The sequence below is a fragment of the Patagioenas fasciata genome, chromosome 5 (assembly GCF_037038585.1).
Source record: "Patagioenas fasciata isolate bPatFas1 chromosome 5, bPatFas1.hap1, whole genome shotgun sequence".
In the NCBI taxonomy this organism is placed as follows: Eukaryota; Metazoa; Chordata; class Aves; order Columbiformes; family Columbidae; genus Patagioenas; species Patagioenas fasciata.
In genome coordinates this window covers 59356044-59373847 of record NC_092524.1, presented here as the reverse complement: position 1 = coordinate 59373847, position 17804 = coordinate 59356044, and the positions used below count along the sequence as shown (strand labels likewise).

At 38.0% G+C, this 17804-nt stretch overlaps 1 protein-coding gene across 2 annotated transcripts in view; it reads right to left on the bottom strand.

The window, feature by feature from the left end:
* Positions 1-17804, bottom strand: part of PPP2R5C (protein phosphatase 2 regulatory subunit B'gamma) — an 85936-nt gene that overhangs the window by 34775 nt on the left and 33357 nt on the right. The gene's annotated exons all lie outside the window — the stretch shown is intronic.

The window sequence follows — 17804 nt, the reverse complement described above, 5'->3', positions numbered from 1 at the left end:
GAGCCACTTTTTAAACCCAGGAGCTGCCACTTCACAAAGCCCATTTTCACATTAAGTGCCTCCTACAACATGACAGGCTGCAGTCACCATGCCTATGCACAGTACAACTATTCCAGATTTTCTTAACTTCAGTAACATAAGAAATACCTAAAGAAACTGGAGCGACACACTTAGGATCTTCAACTATTGGGTCAATCTGTAACACTGTGTTCAATGTTTGTTTTGCACATACAAGTGTTAGACTTGATTATCCATCTACTTAAGCACTTGCAGGAGTCTGGCAAACTGATAAGAAACTATTTTCATTTATCTCTTCTGTGATACCTATTAAAGATATCTCACAGGCTTCAGATATCCTGAGAGCCAGACTCCCTCATCTTCAATAACAATTAAAAAAACCAATAAAAATGAGAGAGAGGAAAATATTTGTACTCTTTCGGCAACACACTATCATCCATTGTCTGTAGCATTTATCACTGTTATACAGACACAACCTTTGAGACAAAGGTTGCCTTGCCTTATACAATCTTTGGGCGCTGGTATTTTTATTGTTTCACAAGGATATCTAGGTTATTAAAAAAAAAAAAAAGTTAAAATTTTTACCTCACAATTTTCACTTTCTGTGCTTTATACCTTAATCATCCCTGCTGATCATCTGTAATTAATTATTCAGTACTTGCATGTGAAGTGAAATTAGATTGCACAGTTCAAACATAATACACTGAATTAATAAGCAAACCAGTACTACTTCTACCATCAGTATTTTCTGAAATAATGAACCTTCAAAAAACTAAGAAGTATACTCACATCAACGTAGATCCACCACTTATAATTTGAAACTCAACTAAGCCTAAATCACCATGTCCAAATATAGATGTAGAAGTTTAAGTTTAGGCCAGTCTTAAGAAAGAACTAACACTAGACTGCTGTTTAGAAACATTAATATGTCGACAAATTAAAATACCTCCTATGGCTAACATTTCAACAGTTATAGAACGTAAGTTATGCCTTTAAATTCTACAGCGCTTTAGCCTCAATGCCATAAGATTCTGCATGTGCTTTGTTTTCTGCTTAAGTAATTCCATGAGTAGCTAAGATGACTAATGCATGTGAAATTAGACATCGTTATACACAGCAAAACTTTCAGGATCAGGACCTTAACTTTCAATACTTAGGAAATTCTAATGTAATTGGCCAGAGGTCAAGAAATCGGTACCATATTTTGACAGAAGCAAAAATTCCTGTCCAATTAACCATAGTACTAGTCTTCAAACAAGAAATGTGAATACACCACAGAAAGCTTGTGTAAATTAACACCATAACGCTTTTTATGTTTCTGCATAATGACTCCTTTATTGTTAGGTATGAACTGCTAAAACATTAATAGCACGCTAGAAAAGAGTAAGACTAGATTGCCTTTGTAATTATTTCTGCAGTTTGCTCCCACTTCTTCCATTTTATGACTTTTCTTAGAGTATCATGAAGTGTTAAGATTTTCTTAAACCCAAGCAGCAGGAGCTACCATCAAACAAAGGATTTCAAGTGGTACTACTGAATACAAGCACACACAACCAAACCCATGCACATACGATCTAATACACTGAATGTCTGTGATGTCTACAGGCCAGTTGATTAGTAAATTGCTCTCCTTTAAGTGCCTGACAAACCTCTCCTTAAGATAACAAAAGCTGGAGTAGTTCCTCCCTCCCCAAGAGAAGTTGCTTTCAAGAGTGCTTTTGTTATAATAAACCTGGAGGATGTATTTGGTTTAAAACCGTCAGCATTTTTTATAAAGTTACATATACTGAATTCCTCTGAAGATTAATTCTAGGAAAAACAAAACAAAACACCCTGTAAAGTAACACCCTTGAAGAACATACAGAATAAAAATGGAGCATATACGAAAGAAACCATAACCAGTTACAGACTTCAGTGTCACCGAGACACCTGAGACAGTGGGCTTCAAGAACTACAAAGAAGGTGCTAAACGACAGATGTTCCTAAACAGAGCCTATTTCTGGCAAATAAACCAAAATTCCTGTCCAGGGCTGTGAACAAGTCAGAGGTACTTTAAGTCACACAAATTCTGTATCCAAATAAACATGCTTTTGTCTATTTGGATTAAAAACTATAGCAATTAATAATTTATCCTGGAAAACGAGTATTTAATCAAGTAGTTTGCATATTGAAAGCCAAATATATGGCTTGAACGTAAGTCTTGGATGCACAAAGTGGTTGGAGTGGTTACCTTTTCCCAATTAGCTGTAAAACAGAAAAATGGGAAGTGGTTCAACCTGAAGGTTCGCAAGCCAGTTTCACTTATGGATACTGTGCTGTGAATGTACACTCCACAAAATCCAAAGCTTAAATAGAGGCTATAACCATACAAGTAACGGACACACAATTACAGTGATTTACAGTACACTAACCTGAAAGGAGAGGAAACATTAAAACTGCAATTACTACTAATCTTAGAAGTTAAAGACTGACAACTAAGAGGGACAAGAAACACCCTCACAGGGCAAGCCGCCTCCCTCACCATTTCTGTGGAAGTTGCTTAACTATTTTAAGTACCTCAGTCATCCTTGTTATTCTAGAGGAGAGAGATCTTCTTTATACAGATTGAGAACTTCACCTATTTCTAAGGAACTGTGTTTTGTTTATTTGGGTTTCTCGCCCCCACTACCCACTTTAGGAGTGTTCATCAACAGCTTTCAATTGTCTGGACCTCAAATCTCTTGTGGTACTTGTCTGGAACACTTGCTGTCACATCAAGGTAATTCGTACTTTCAAGGTTTGAAAGGATGACTTCAGCATGACAGAAGACAGGAGGTGTTTAAGAAGCTGACCCGAATAGACCATAATTTTTGCTCAGAGGATGTATGGAAGCCTGCAGAGCAATCTGAGACACCCCAAGGAATCATTGATCCTCAGCCAAGTGCCAGAAACTATCTGGCTACATTCTTTCAGTTCACGGCACAGCAACTTCTACATCATCTTCCACTTCAAACTGAAGGGGTAACCCTCAGCTTCCAATTGCAGATGTTAACTGACATATTCAAAGTGTGTCATTAGGGAATATTTTTCATAATTAAGCAACTTTGGTGCTCCATTCCCCAACGACCATGGGAAGGTCACGGTTACTCAGAAGCTACTCCCTACAATTATTCCAAAGCTGACATCTAGAGCTACTCACCAAACAGTTTTTCTTTTTAAACAAACCAAACACCCCCCCACCCCAACAAAACAAAAACCATACACCCCCCTCCCAAATCCACACCTCTATTTGCTAGCCATTATTTACATCATTTTCACAGAATTTGTTTCTGAACAGTAGTGCTAGCATGATCTGAAACCTATTCAATCCAAACACTTAACCCCGTCAGTAATCATACTTTAAAATAAGTACTGTTTCTGCTCTTCTACTGGAACAGGAATATACTTTTTCAGAATCACAAAATATTTCAGTCTTACGTTAGAATTGGATGTCCAGCAATTCCTGACCAAGATTTATACAAATATCGTTATACCCTATTTTATGCCGAGATCTGCACTAATCATCCTACTGCCCTTTTTGTGAGACAGAAAAATACACTCGAAAAAGTATCAAAAGAAGGTAGGTACTATGATAACAAGGTAAGCCTCTGGACCGAAGGGATCAGCTTTTTGCCTTGCTCAGGTTTTTCAGAGTTCTGTTCCTTCTAGTCCCAGGATAACTGTTAGACCAACTCACACAACTGACAGAGATGCAAACTCTACCCCTTCTATTTTAATGGTACTGATACAGAAGTAACTATTCAGTTTAAAACCTTCAAAATCATCTTAGACTGTGGCCTAAACTTGCTGATGAGTATAAAATAAGTTTCTTTGCACTGTATAATTGATACCAGCTGTGCCCACTGCGAACAAACTGTTCAGGCTGGTGACTCCCCGCTGTATCCTCACTCGCTTCTCAGCCAGAACGTGGCACCGTTCTGCACGCAGGAGCCACCAACAGACAGACTGTGGCACCCTGAGAAACCACAGGGGTTTAAGGTGCAGCATAGCTAAAGAACTTAAACACAGTCATATTCTAACAAATCAAGATCTTTTTTCTGTCTTCATATTCGAAAAAATTTTGCCCGGTTAAAGAAACTTAAAAATTGAAAAAGTAAACCAGAAAACACTGAAGTTCAGTTTTTAAGAGTCTGAACATATGTTCAACATTGCATGATGCATGCATATTTTTGCACTGTAGGACTGAAGAGAACTTGCTGTTCTCTGGATAGTATTTTTTATATTCCTTCAAATATGAAAATTAGATTTTTGGGTTTGCATTGTAATTGTGTCATAACTAGGTATTGATGATTGATCAATCTCCTGCCTTTTCACAGAAGACCATTTTTCAATGACAACGGTGTAATTTATTACTTGCTGAATGGAAGACAAAAGGCTAGGCATGGTAAATAGGTGAACCAGAGATGTCACACAAAACAGCTGTTTTCTAGTCCAGACTGGAACTGAAATAAAGCTAGAAGTTTAAAGTTTTCAGGTATTGTCCCGACAGGAAGAACAGTTGATACAATTTCTACCACAAAACACAATTTGCGGTCAGTAAAACTCGCTGCATTACATCATTTTGAAAGCAGAAAACAAGAGGCATGGTTGATGATTTGCACAAAATACACAGAAAAGATAAAAATCATCTCGGATGTATGAGCAAGCTCTTGCTCATATATAAAGGCTCAGTGGAGGTACCAGTTTTACTCGGCTGACAGGTCCTCATTTCATTAAAAGAAAAATACATATTTTTTCTTTAAAACTATTAAATATCCATAACAACCAGACTATGTACACACACAACAGTTTAAAAAGTTCCTCTCATTTTAAATGAGCAGCTAGATATTTTCACACACGAACATACAGAGATGTTTAAGTCAAAGAACACACAGATCATGATACAGATGAGAAGCATGTGCAAAAACAAGTTCACAAAGTCTAACTAAAAATCACATGTTAAAAGTAACTGACTCCTTAAGACAAGAGTATAGAGCAAAACTTCGAGCATGTAAGGTCACTCCTGCTTGCAAGTAGATGATACATCCCATGAAACGTCTCTGTAAATCTATCAGAGGGTTAGAGCTTCTAATGGCACAGAAAAGCAATATTGAACCGTCAACTAGGGCACTACCCAGAACGTATCATCAAGTATATCGATAACAAGGTCCCTTTTGCTGGTCAAAAACCAAGTATTAGTGTATTTCAAATTTGATGTCTGTTGGAAAAGCAAGCAGCATTAAAGCTTTAGCAAAGCTTTGAGATTATGTACTTTGTAGTTGTATGTTTAACAAGGGGCATCCAATACCTTGCAATGCTTTCTTAGACACTCCAGTTGAAGTACCATGGCAACTTTTTTCAAGGAATAGTGTTCAATATTTTGAGTAAAAGAAACTGCAATTGCCAGACATAAAGTCAGAGGGACTACAAAGCACAGGAAAAAAGGACATAATCTGTCAAAACACGGATTTATCAGAATTAGCACTTGGTCCAGAACTAGTCAACAAGGTACTTAGAGAATAATGCAAGACAGACACAGAAAACTAGAAAATTACAAAAGCTTGTCTAATATTTGATAAAATTCCATTTATAATATTCATCTTATTTTGAAATGGTTAAGTTACTATCCTAATCCAAAGCAAGAAATACTTTCCTGGGTTACAGAACTTAATTTTTATTGTAACAAACTGCTGGTTTTGGCTGGGATAGTTAATTTTCTTTACAGTAGCTAGTACGTGGCTACGTTTTGGATTTGTGCTGGAACTACTGTGGACAGTACAGGGGTGTTTCATATGGAAAGTCAAAGCCTTTTCTGCTTCTCACATCACCCCACCAGCTAGTAGACTGGTGCACCAGCAGCTGGGAGGGAACACAGCCAGGACAGCTGACCCCAGCTGACCAAGGGGATTTCCACACCATATGGCATCATGCTCAGTTTGTATTTTGGGGGAAGAAAATGACAAGGGGAGACGTTTGTAGTGATGGCATCTGTCTTTCCAAGTAATGGTTACCCGTGATGGCCTGCTGCCCTAGAGATGGCTGAATGCTCACCTGCCAATGGGAAGCAGTGAATGAATTCCATGTTGTGCTTTACTTTTGCTTTACCAGTTAAACTGTCTTTATCTCAACCCGCAAGTTCTCTTACTTCTACTCTTCTGTTTCTCTCCCCCATCCTACCAGGGGAAGTGAGCGAGTGGCTGCGTGGTGCTTAGTTGCCTGCTGGGGTTAAAGCTCGACACAAACTCACTACACTTTTCAGTGATTTTATTGAAATAATAATGGAAATTAACACTACTTAGAAACGATACTCTCCCAGTTAGCAGCATTCTATCCTAATACATGATATTGGAAACAAGGGGGTGGCACAGAGAAGGAATCTTTCAATTCATGCATGGAAAAGCTTTATTAAAGCTATTACTTATACCAATACTTAAAAATAAATTCAAGGAATACAAGTACTATAATTATAGACAACATGCAATACATTTTATGCTATAACTAGCAATCCTGGGAGTGGGAGTTTGGCTGCAGATAACTCAAGGCGGGCAAATATTGTTATGTGCATACATTGGATGAGAAAAATAAATTAAACATACTACTGTTCATATTGTTGTATTTGGAACATTATTGATCCTGTAGAAGCGTTTCTTTGCCAAGAGAAATGCTTAAAGGAAGAAAAATTACCACAGTGATCAAAGCCACAGGAACACTCACGGAAAAAAAAAAGTGCTTGTATCACACTCAAGAAAGTATGATATATAAACATTTCAAGTGGCATAGAAGAGGAGCAAACTTCCACTCTTTATTTCCCTACTAAAGATAAAGGGATGCACACGTAAGAGATGCAATGTGTCACAAATGAATGCAGGCTTATTCCAAAAGAACTGAGCTGTAAGCTTAAGGTCCTTCACTAATTACCATGTATGAAACTTGTAAACATTCCCACAGAGTAGTTCAACAACTTTTTTATTTTTTAAACATTTAACACATTTGCCATCAGAAACAGAGCACTGAAGATTAGATGGACTATCCCTCGGATATACAACAACAAAGCTCACAATTCTCAAACAACTCCTGATCAGCAACAAAACATTTCACAGGTACCTAGAGTTTCCATAAGGATTACAAGAAAACACCTACTATTCCAACCAGCTATTATCATAGTAAAGTTGTTTTGTTTAAGGCCAGTTAGAAGGAGAGCTGAGAACAGTAGGTGGATGCACAAGGGAAGTTCCCCGTCTCAAGCAGAACTTGGACAGCAACTGAAAATCCCCACACATGACCCTTGTCTCCATCACCTGCTCTATCAGCACTGTGAGAGCTCAGCAGAAGTCCAGGCATTCTGGAGAGAGAGACCCAGCTGCAATTACTGGCTGTGTTCGCTCCTTTGCTTTCAAGGAACCGAGCTGCTGCCAGAAATACCTTTTGGCTGTTCTTCAGATCACCGAAATTCGTAACTGGAAATAAAAGCCAGTTTTCACTTCCCTGCACTTGGAGGAACTGCACTGCTCCCAACTGCTGCTGAAAGTCCGGCACCCAAAGTATGAGAACTACTTCCCTATGTGTAGGCAGAATATAAGGTTTAAACACAATGCTTAAAATCATACATGTGGCACATTTTCTACCAAAAATTCAAAAGCAAGCTGCATTTTATTCTGAAGTAGTCCAAATTTTTGGACATTCAGGTACTCCAGCGGTTTTATTTAAAGAAGCTTTATTTCCAGCAAATAAGACCAGTTTAGTAGCAAACGTTCAAGCTATAAGTTTTCAATAAAGCAACATGCTTCTATGCTGATCTGCAGTCTGGATCCAGTCATAACTCTTCAAAATTAAAAAATTATTTCACCTATGCCAGTTTATATACAAAACTAGTCTTAATCATAATACATAAGTGAGGAGGAAGGAGGCAGGAGCAAGATAATGGAATTCTTTAGGTAGAAAGGTCCACAATATTTAAAATTTTGGGGTTTTGCATAAAGAAATCTTTTAGCTAAATTTTCATTCAAATGAACAGCTTTTCATTGGATTATAATACTTTTAAAGCAACATATTCTTCAATTTATTGGGAAAAAATGAAGAGCTGTTAGAATCAAAATGAGCCATTATCAGACTGGGGGGGTGGTAGTTGAAAAGCCACCCCTACAGCTTAAGAAAGTCTGAAAGGAGAGAGAAGCACATGCTTTGTCAAGTCCTGGAGTGAAGCTCAAACCAGGTGCTTCACAGCACTAATTCCCTGTGAAAGCTGTAGCCCTTGGGGAGTCCAGGGCTGAAGGCTATTGCCAGTGGCACCCATCTCCTGACTACATTACACTGCGGTTTTGAGAACAGAGAAACCAAATAATGACATTTAACTATTAAAGATTTAAAATGGGAGATTTTAAGGACTGACTGGTAAGGAAGCAGAAAAAAAGTCTTTTTTCCTTCTATAATATTTGGCTTAACTTTCACATACTGAACAACCCAAGGCACTACAATTACTTCCAATAACATCTTTTCCATGCACACATCATAAGTCTAATGATGATAAAAGCAGAACAGAAAATAATCTGTGCACCTAATTATCTACTTTTTTTTCAAGAGCGGATCGGTATCACCCTGCACATAAGCTGCTGCTTTACAAAGAGTTTTCTCAGAAGTCAACTATTTTCTTAGAAGAAATTTTAAAAAGCCCCTTGAGAATACATTTGTAATAATATTTAAGATAAGTAAGGATTTATAGCCTATTACATAAAAGGTTTAAAAATAGAAAGCGAAGACTAAAAGTGATAACTGTATAAATACTTTAAAGTCAATGTACCATAAAGAGGAACACAGGAATGCTCATACAGGAAATGACAAGTGAAACAAGCTGAAACGGGCTTGAGCTAATGAAATAAAAAAAACACCTGAAAATTAGGGAGAAAATTGACAGGGAAGATAATCAAATAGACAGTGGAAGAAAAAAAGTCTTAACAAGAGACTACAGAAATGAAACAGATCAAGAACTCCCAGAGCTTTTTGGCACACACACAGTTAATATGACAGCAAAACCCACTTTTAAACACAAAGCTCTTACTAGAAACTCAAGAGAAAAATCCTGTTTCCCAACCGTTACAGTGTTCTTGAATTCATTCTCATGGCACAAACTCAAACTTATGCAACAACTGCATGTGAAAACTTTAAAATTGTTTTTAAATATGTATGATAATCTGAAAAAAATGAAGTACTTCAGCTACATTACAGAAAATAATTCAAGTCTTCGGTGTAATACAGAAGAAGATTTATATAACGTAAATTGAAGAAACCCATGAACCACTGTCTAAACTCTGCCACTTTGGACACTTGGTTGAAATAAGGATCAGCTAATCAAGCCCAATCATCTGCCACGAGCAGAAGTGCTGTTTCTGAAATGCACCCAAATGCCACACACCAACCTCATCCCAGTCAGATACGGCTCACGAGTTACTAACTTGCCAATCAACGTTACCTGTCACACACCTATGATAAATATAATTCAAACAACAACCAAATGCCAAAATGTGAATTAACTTGGTTACTTCCCCAGAGTGTAAGCCCCTGCTGCTGCCTCTCCTCATTCCCTGTACATGCACTAAACCCTGGGGATCACCACTTGCTTTCTGCTGGATGCTTCTGAGTGACAAAATAATCAAATTTAATTATAACATTTAGAATAATTATGCACTGATATCACAAGAATTCATTGAAGACTGCTGGGTCATGTGTAGGCTTAGAAGGAGGTGACACAATATAGAAAGTACAAAGAGAAGCACCCCACATTGTCTTGTATGGTCAGACTGAAGTGTTTCACACCTTAATGTGACCTAAACCAAATGCACAGCCCCACTGCAAGAACTCTGCGTAAGTTACAAGCACAACTGTGTGCACTTTCCAGCTTGCGTGAAGCTAGCATTTATTTTTAAATTAACAAACACTCCCACTATCTTTCCTTGATGACAACACTAAATCAGCTCTCTAATTCCCCGTTCTTTTCAAAATTCGAAATAGAATGGGGAATAGGGCAAGTCTATTGAACAGTCTGTTCACAGGAAGAGCTTTAACAGTGCAGGGAACTCTTAGCTGCGATGCAAACTGAAGTCCTTAATGGTTGATCCACAACTAAAATCATCCCAAATTGCCACGCAATCAAACTTCCAGCAGTCATTACAAGAGACACAAAAGCACCACCAAATACCACCAGAATGGTTTTTGTGGGTTTCTCACAATTTCTTACTAAATTTAAATAGACAGTAAGTTCCACCCCCTCTGAGTTTTTGTTTGTTTGAGAGAGGTGTTGTTTGGGGATTGATTGTTTGTTTTGTTTTCCCTAAAAAATCCTACTTTCCAGTTTAGTACACAGCCTTCCTCATTTTTGGCATAAGCAACACTTCCTTAGTCCCATATATCTGTGAAACTTAGGCACCTCACGCAAAGTGACACAGGTAAAAGAAATAATCTAGCACAATAGCAATGTTTCTGGAAAACATTAAATGCAAAAGCAATATAAGAATTTGGTTCTAGAAGCTGTGTGAAGATGCACAGCTTGTAACTTTAATCCAAAACCACAAATTAAAAACCTTCCATGAAACTGCTTTAAAAGTATTTCAAATTAGTAGACTGCTACAAGCCACCAGAAAAGCCCCAAATTATTTTTTTTTTTACCTTGTTTTTACATGTTTTCTTTATAAATTACACAAGGAAGAACAATACATGAAAATATTTACTTCAGAACATTCAGATCATTATCGGTTACAAGAGCAATTAAGAAAACTGACATAGAACTGATCCCTTCTGTTATTGATAACAACCCAGAGTCAGATCCCATTCCCAATTTGCTCTGCATTTGAAAAAGAAAACTTCATTGGCAAATTATAGCAGAAATAGTGTTGCATCATCTGTACATGCATTAAGCGGAAGTGGAATGGACTAAGAGAGGTGCAGATGTGGCTTTAAAACATCAGGCACTCAGAGCACCATGTAACTCAGTTTTGTCACTGGAGACACAAGGATGCGGGCAGAAGCCGAGCACGGGCTCTGTTTGTGCTGTCAGGACAGCGCTTTCCCTGGTATGGGGTTTTATCTTGGGCATGAAGATCAGAATATCAAAGTTACCACCAGAGGAGCATCTTGTCTGTACGTGATGTAAATATTCCTGTATCTATTAAATATTGCTGGTACTCAAATCTGCATGCTTTACAATGTGGCTTCAGCAGCTAACAGTATCTGATAGCACATGGAAAGAATTAGCTGAAGCTGAAATAAATTATTAAAAGCTTTTAACAGAAAGGGGAATAAAAATTTTCCTCAAAAAAAGATCACACTGAATTTTAATCTTAAAATGTATTTCATAGCAACAATCACAAAATAGAATATTTTGATGTATAAATAATAATGAGCAAAATACACATGTATGGCAATATAATTTAGGTTCCTTGATAGGGTATGCAAATCACACCATGAGTCAATAAAACTAAAAAATTCCAGTTGTCTACCTTCCTGTAATCGCACGGAATTTTCAGCTCAACAAAAAGTCCCATCCAGACCCATTTTACAGTCATACCCGTAGAGATTTCTAAGCGCAGTGTGATCACTTAACATCCTCATTGCTTCCAGAAGCAGAACTTACACATACACTCTTCATACAGGCAAACGATCCATACAAAGGTAAAAATAACCCAAAGACAAGAGGAATGACAGAGCACACAGAGTAAAAGCAGTAACAAGCTAAAATATACCCTCAGATACAAAGTTATGCACAGTAAGTGAAGAGTTAATCAGCATGTCACCGCATTAAATGTGGCAGGAGTAGTAACTAAGCAACCTTCTTTAAATCTGCTCATGGTCAAGTACCTAAAACACTCCCCACAAGTTGCTTCAGTCTATACCATTAAAAAGCCATCATCAGTCTATGCCTGGCTGTGTACTGTGGCTATGTCTGGATGTCCTTCAAAACACACAAATCTACCAAAATCATACAAGAGGCAATACAGTAACACAGTCATTTGTACCAATATCAGTCTTTAGAAAATTCAGGTGATTATCTAATACTAATTGATGAAACCCTAAGTAAACATTACACAATCCTACAGATACAAGAGGCCTAGCTTCATTAGGAGTAGAACTGCTGCTTGTTCTTGAGGAAGATGATCTTGTTTCTTCTTTTTGAGGCAACACTTCTAGAAAGGATCAGTGGACGGGTTTCAAAGGATTCTGTGTACAACTGGTTAAGCAACGTTAAAGAGCAGCACTGGCTGAGAACTTGCTATGAGCAAGATGGATGACTGCAAACTCCAGGAGTCAGGTTGAGTATCCACGGAGTCTGGGTGGCTTGGTAGGAAGGCACAGGATCAGCCCAAACACACAGCTGATTCTCACCTCTTCAATTATTAAACTATAATTGGCTCATATGGGAAAACAGGGAAGAGCAAGCATTTTCATCTCCTTTAACCTCAGCTGAGGTTTATCCATTTCATCCCAAACCAACAACTATGACCCACAAGCAAGACAGAGGATGGGTGCTGGACATAGGAAACCCCATTCAGAAAATTGGCAGAGGTGCAAAAAAGGTTTTGAAGGTCTTTTGCACAGGAATATTTCCACAAAAGTAAAAATGAAAGTGAAATTCTACAAGTAGCTGTAATTTTTAAATTTAAAGCATTGAAAGAGAATTATCACAACTCATCACTGTGATGGAAGAATCTCTGAAGAAAACGATTAAGGTGTCTAGTGTATGTACCTTCCCAGGAAGATTTTACTTACTTCTCACAACAAAGAGTCACTGTACCTTAAACATTCACTCAATTTAAATGTGTTAAAGGATTAAAGGAAATTAATATTTAAATAAACATACATGCTCAGGCGAGTTAAGTTCATCAGCCTTAAAAAACACCCACAAGATGCGTGTGAAAGTGAAGATTATCATCATATAGAAAATACAGAGGGAATAACCAGATTCATTTTCCACTGCAGTATACACTAACAGCAAAAAAACCAGTAGTATGAAAGGTGACTTCGAGATTTTTCGGTATGCTTTCATAGTCAGGATAGACCAGTTTCAGACCATAATACAACGTTAATACCCCCCCCCCCCCCCCCCCCTCCCCAAAAAAAAAAAGGCAAACTGAGCACATGTAAAGGATATCATGCTTGAAATTTATCAAGTTCTTGGAAAGTATCAGAATTCTGGTAAATTATAATCAATCCTGGATTTTTAGACTTTTAACATAATGTTTTTGTTTTTATAATGCAGGAAGACTACCAAAAACATGTTGTAAGGATCCGTGGTAGAAATGACACTGTTCAACATTTTCATAAACACCTCAGAAGATGAATAGCGAGGTCACATGGTTTGTTAATGCAGTATTCATTGTCAGTTTAAAGCTTGTTTAAAAAGACCTACAGAAAAATATCACTATATTGAGCAAATGAATTAAAACAAATAGATATTTCCAAAGGTGATAAATGTAAAGAAATACAGATGAAATAGCTGACTGCACATTCATGAGTTCTAGCTTATTCAGAAGATACTTTTAGAGTTGTGTGTTCTGTAAAAAACACATCTGCCACAATTTAACTACTGCTGAACTGCTAACAGAATACTAAGAAATGAACAAAACATCCTTTTAGAGTGCCTATTTATTATATTTTTAATACTGCATGTGGTTCCAGTCACCCATCTTTTAACAGTTGACAAAAAACCCATGATAAGATTTTAAAAGACTGCAACACCAAAAATTGAGTTAACACAGAGTTAAAAGTATTCCTAATAGTCATACTGGCAGTAAACATACTAAAAAGTCTGCCTCAGTAACAAAGTGGAAAAAGGGGAAAAAAAGCACGACACCATAATTTAAAATAAGAATGCTGCCCTTTGAATTCAAAAAGTACATCAAACTTGATACTGTAATTTTATTAAGTAACATTAAGGTGAGTCACCTATTGGTCCTACATGCAACAAAGAATGACAGAATCATAAAATAATTTTCAACAGAAGGGACCATCTCGTTTTCGCTAGTCTAACCCCCTCAACCAAAGCAGGCTAAGCTGGATAAACGTGGCTGCTCCTTGCATGGTCCAGTCAAGTTTTAAGTATCTTCAAGCACAGGTGTTTCACAGCCCATTTTGTAATCTTGTTCCAGTGTTTATCCACTCTTACACTGAAAATTTTTTTGTCCTTGTATGCAATTACAACCTGCTGTGTTGCAACAGGTATCAGTTACTTTTCACTCAGTCACTGTGGCCCTCTGAAAAGGGCCTGGCTCTGTCCTCTGCATCCTCCCATCAGTTGAAGACAACATCTCTCTTCAGCCTTCCCTTCCTCAGACCAAACCAACCCAGTTCTTTCAGCCTCCTTTTGTACATCCTGAGAGCAACAGCTACTGTTCTGCATGCAGAAGTAATACAGACCAAATTGAGAAGCGTGAGCTTTGGCCTCTGCTTCCCATTTAATTACAAAATAGATATTTTTTTTTTTTAAGCTCAGAAACAATTCCTGCAAAGAACTTGGATTTTTAGCAAGTATGGTTAGACAAAAGTATCAAGCCAATTATTTTTAAAGAAAAAGAAACACATGCTTGTTTCTTTCTAAAATCAAAGTATCAAGCTTTTTTCCTTTAAGAAATAAAATGCATACTTCAGGTTTAAATTAAATATGCAGCTCATTTGCAGGTTGTTTACTATGTTTACACATTGACAAAAGGGACTTCACCTTTCACAGCCAAGTATGAAAACATAAAGGAAGTGTAAATGCACCTTGCAATAGCTGGATAGCACTTGATTGCTTTAAGAACCTGACAATAGTACATGGTGACCAGGTAATCTTTCAGCTCCAGATCAAAGGTGGCCCAAGCTCAGGGCAATCAACACCAACAGGTGCCTGATGCTATGATAGCACATAACCCAACCCATCTTTCATCAGGCTTTGACAAGAATGCAAGTCTCTATCTAAATAGTCAGATATTGACATCACAAAAGCATTATCACTGAACATTTTTAGCCATACACAGTAGAAAAGCACTGTGAAGACAGAATATGAACTCCATGATAACTCACTCCAGATTAATACATATGAGGAGCACATAAAAAGAATGGACAAAGTTAACATCATATCATCTTTGAAAAAAATCAAAGCACCTTTCATAAAATCTGAAGTAACTTAAATAATGACAAACTTGAATCTGTAAAAAAAAAAAAAAAAAAATGCTGCTCTGGAAGGAAGAGAAGGATGGACACGGAGATTTGAAAGATGTTATGGTCTACAGGAAGCACCAGTCTGAGCTGACAGCACCAGGGTGTTCTCGCCCTCCTTCCCACACAACTTTCAGTATGTCTTGCAAAACATCTTGAAAATAATTTTTTAAAAGCATGAACAGACATTAGTGGCTTAGTTGCTGACTGTGATTGGTAGAGTAACTTCTATATTCTGCTAATTCTGCCATTGTAGATCAGAGCACAGTTTTACCTATATTTTGTTCAAATATCTGTCTTTAGTTCATAAAAACACTGGCATTTGAGCTACTTCTACATTCCTGATAACAGTATTAAATTTTTTTGTTAACAGCATTGAACTGTATTCCTAATGAAAAATGTGTGCCCCCTCAATGAATAAACATTTATAATGTGCCTACAGAACAAATTATCATTATTTTCTACCTGCAACTGCACTCTGCACTACAGCTACAGTTTTCAGCAAAACAGCTCACAACAGAAAATACTAACTGGTAACTCTGAAGCCTACTGACAAACGTTTACTGTTTGTCCTAATCCATGCTGCTTTTACAGCTGGTTTCTTTGCTTGAAGTGCTGAGATAGAAATCAAAAGGTCCCAATTCCTTCCCCCAAGCCTCCTCTCATTTATGTGGATCCTCCTGTCACAGCCTGGAGTGCACTTCCATCACTCCAGGGATTTAGCTGCCAGAAGGGCTCCATAAGGACAAAGGCGCATATTGAAAACATGGAAACACTATCCAGCTCTGCTTCTCTCCTTGTTGGAAAAAAAAAAAAAAAAAAAACCACAACCCTTAAGTGCGGAATACCTAATAATCCTCTGTGCTGTCCTAACAACATGTTCATAGCTAGTGACTTGTCTATGTACAAATATCCTAAAGGAGCTCTCCATGCAGATGACCCTTGACCAGTTGCTTCGGCTCCATCATTTGCTTCACAGTCAGCTACAGAATCACAAACCACAGTAGTTACTCCACGGCCACAGTGGCTGCTCCAATTGAAACTGTAATTTTATTGCAAGCTTTAGATTGCTTCAGTACAAGGTAAGTTTTAAGTTCACCATGATAACGACTGACAAGCAGCTCAGCTGATCATTACACACCATTTTTGTACTCCAGAAAGATCAATGCAGCAGTAGCAGAACACAGATCTCCTGGAAAGCCTGTTGCAGGTGGAATAACCAAGGGCTCACTAATTCTCTCACTGAGCCACCGGTTTCAGCACAAGCAAATAACATACAGTTATGGCTCCACGTCATTCATTTTCCAAATGTGGTTAAAGCCCTTTTGGTGCTTTGGTATTTTCCAGAAACAGGTTCAAAGTAATCTTTTGCAGAGCTGATTTCTACACATTGGTCTTGAGCAACTGCCAATGGCCTATGGTTTGTGACAAAGGCCAGTCTCACCGTGCCTGAATGAAGAAAGGAGAGCAGGTGTACTGACAGTGATCAGGGTCAGCCAACAGGCCAGTGGCTGCTGAACAAGCCCAAGGTGAAGAGGCACACCAAGTCAGGTAGTCAACACGTCAGGATCAAGATCAGTGAAGTACCTGGCTGGACAACCACGTAGCTGTAACCTAGCTGAAGCGACAACCAAAGCCAAGGGCCTGAGCTCAGAGACAACTTCCCAGTGCAAGGGAAACCCCCACAAGCCTTCTCCCAGCTCTCTCCACAGCAGTCTGACTCACGATTCCATGGCTGCACCATATCCAAGATGACCTTGAGCACCAGCAGCCAAATGAACTGCAGGTTGTTTGGAGCCCTGACACCTCCTATCCTACAAATATCTCCTATCCTACAAATATCTCCTGCTCCTCCTCATTGGTGATGGTGCAGATACCAGAGACAGCAACAACTTCCTGTTCACAAGACTTGTAACAGTATTTTTAAAAACCACCTGCATCTATTTTTCCAACTGTGTTGTTTTGGCAAAGCTGTAAGCAGCCCAGACAATAAAGCTGTCTGCCATTCAGGAGGGGCAGAAGGAAGTGGAGCAAGCTCCCATTCCATGCCAGATCCGAAGATTTCCTTTTCATCCTGCAAACATTACATATTCCACATGGTCTAGGTACAGAAAGAGCTCTAGAATTCACTTCAAAAGCAAGACTGCAACTTTTATTTTCAAAGAAGTCCTGACAGTGTAGTCCACAAGGCTTAACAGACGTTTTAAAAAATAAGACTGAGGCCAAATATGGTAGCTACAATATAAGGGTAAAATAAAATACAGTATAATATCATAATTTTAAAGATTATTAGTGATAAAACACTATCTTCTCTGTTACAACAAACCAGAACTACTAGAAACAACTGAGGGGATTATGCTCCCCTCACCCCCATTTGACACTGGAGTTTTAACTCTTACAGATGCAGAGGAGTTACTTCCACTAGAAATTTAATTCTATGCTGCAACAGATGATCTAAAAGGACAACTAAAAGTAGCATGGATCGGGACAAACAGTAAACATTTTTCATTAGGCTTCAGAGTTACCAGTGCATGTTTATTGCAATTAATTTTGTATGTATTGTTCTGACAAGCTTCATTTTGGAG